The 2500-nt window shown below is 39.3% G+C and overlaps 1 protein-coding gene across 1 annotated transcript in view; it reads right to left on the bottom strand.

Annotated features, from left to right (window-relative positions):
- The window catches only part of LOC143752257 (allograft inflammatory factor 1-like), a 12457-nt gene extending 12429 nt beyond the window's left edge, over positions 1 to 28 (bottom strand). The window contains exon 1 of the mRNA XM_077245401.1: positions 1 to 28. This exon is cut by the window's left edge and continues 87 nt beyond it. The gene's annotated coding sequence lies outside the window, so the exon portion shown is untranslated.
- Between the last annotated feature and the right edge of the window lie 2472 nt (positions 29 to 2500).

Genomic DNA, 2500 nt, shown 5'->3' with positions numbered 1-2500 from the left:
AAAGTGAGCATGATATCTAACTGGAAAATACAGGGTGGATGAATGATTGTCAAATGATTATGGTTGTGCTTCCTCATCGCAGAAGACCAGAGTGTGAGCAGAGTGCCAATTCTTCACAATGTACTTTTATTCTCTAGAACAGTGCCCTTAAAACTTTTTGATGGACACCCAAATACAATGATTCCCTACCTAAAATATGTATAAAGACCCAGATTGAAAACAACTGATCATTTCATTAGGGGCTTTCACACCAGAAGAACCTTCTCACAGTTCTTATAAATAATGGCGGAAGCACCCACTTTTTGGCATGTTCACACAACAGGATCTGATCCAACCCAAATGTCTGCCTTGCCCACCCAATCAGAATTTAGGCACAGATCGTGTTGTTCTGTTTTTTTATGATGTGTGCGTTGATTAAAAACAATCTAGGGTGGGCTGTATGTTAAGTAGTTTGATAAAGGGCTGAAGAATACCCAACCAACCAAAAAAAAATAACGTCAGAACATTGCAGAAGGCTATTTTTCTTTTCTTAGCTGAAAGTAACGGCGAGGGGTGTCATACATTCAAGCTACAGTGTGTAGCGGAAAAGCAGAGGCTGACAATCGCATAAGTCAAAACTGGCAAAAAATATTTGCGTGCTATCAAGTTAGGAATTACGGGGAGTTGTAAGTTACTTGTAAATATTAATACACATTTCAACTCTGACTGATTTTAAAGTGTTGTTTGACCGCCACTAAAATGGGTCATGCCATGAGCAGTTGAAATGCGCTAGAAAACCTTACTTAAAGAACATGCATTTATTGCATGGATCTAGTGGTGTGCGATATCACGATTTTTGATCGTGGACGTTTAAAATGTCTCCACAATCTGCTTTTGAAGAAATATCGTATTATTGTGCTACAGTGCAATCTATCAGTTGGAGTTCTGGCGTCTTCGTCTCAACATACTGTACAATGTGACATACATGTGTTAACGCAGAGTTAGATTTACGCTCATGGGACACTGTAATTCACAAAAGTTAATTTTCATGTGCTTGAAAGCCTTGCCGGTTAAACATGTCATTTGCGTGATGATGCGCTGTTCTAACATTTGTTTTCTGAGCGCATACACCCGAAGCGCACATGTACTACAAAGCCTGTCAAACAGCGCCTTGTTACTGGACTTAGTTATTTATTTCTTCTTGTGGTGAATGCAAAAGATGATATTTTTAAAAATGTGGCTATCCAAACTCACTGCTCTTGACTGAGAACTTTAATAGTAGCTTTAATAAGAATCAATGTATAAATTATACAATGAAGTCCATGTACAGGTCCTTCTCAAAAAAATAGCATATTGTGATAAAGTTCATTATTTTACATAATGTAATGATAAAAATTAAACTTTCATGTATTTTAGAATCATTGCACACCAACTGAAATATTTCAGGTCTTTTATTGTTTTAATACTGATGATTTTTGCATTCAGCTCATGAAAACCCAAAATTCCTATCTCAAAAAATTAGCATATCATGAAAAGGGTCTCTAAACGAGCCATTAACCTAATCATCTGAATCAACTAATTAACTCTAAACACCTGCAAAAGATTCCTGAGGCTTTTAAAAACTCCCAGCCTGTTTCATTACTCAAAACCGCAATCATGGGTAAGACTGCCGACCTGACTGCTGTCCAAAAGGCCATCATTGACACCTTCAAGCAAGAGGGTAAGACACAGAAAGAAATTTCTGAACAAATAGGCTGTTCCCAGAGTGCTGCATCAAGGCACCTCAGTGGGAAGTCTGTGGGAAGGAAAAAGTGTGGCAAAAAACGCTGCACAACGAGAAGAGATGACCGGACCCTGAGGAAGATTGTGGAGAAGGACCGATTCCAGACCATGGGGGACCTGCGGAAACAGTGGACTGAGTCTGGAGTAGAAACATCCAGAGCCACCGTGCACAGGCGTGTGCAGGAAATGGGCTACAGGTGCCGCATTCCCCAGGTCAAGCCACTTTTGAACCAGAAACAGCGGCAGAAGCGGCTGACCTGGGCTACAGACAAGCAGCACTGGACTGTTGCTCAGTGGTCCAAAGTACTTTTTTCGGATGAAAGCAAATTTTGCATGTCATTCGGAAATCAAGGTGCCAGACAAGTAATGGTAAGTAATGGTGTAAAGATGTACAAATCTTCGAACTACCACTGGTCCATTACAATTATGTAATAGGTAATAATTTGGCAAAAATTGTAAGAGAATTAGTGTCAGAGGATAAACATGCTTAATAAACACAGGCAGCTAGCTAGTGTATGAAGCAATACAACAAAAAGGACTTACAAGTTCTCCTGTTATCGGAAAACCTGACAAACCATAACTAAAAGACTAACACAACATTTGTCGGTTTATTCTAACATCTCTGTGATGAGATGATCTATGAAATGACAAGATTCTGACTGAGGCCCATAAATCAAAGATCCACATATGTGATGTAGGACTTCACTATCAGTGAAGCAATAAAGAGAGTGTGTGTATG

The sequence above is a fragment of the Siphateles boraxobius genome, unplaced genomic scaffold (genome assembly GCF_051911475.1).
Source record: "Siphateles boraxobius isolate OS27281-9 unplaced genomic scaffold, OSU_SipBor_1 26, whole genome shotgun sequence".
NCBI lineage: Eukaryota > Metazoa > Chordata > Actinopteri > Cypriniformes > Leuciscidae > Siphateles > Siphateles boraxobius.
This window is presented reverse-complemented; position numbering and strand designations above follow the sequence as displayed.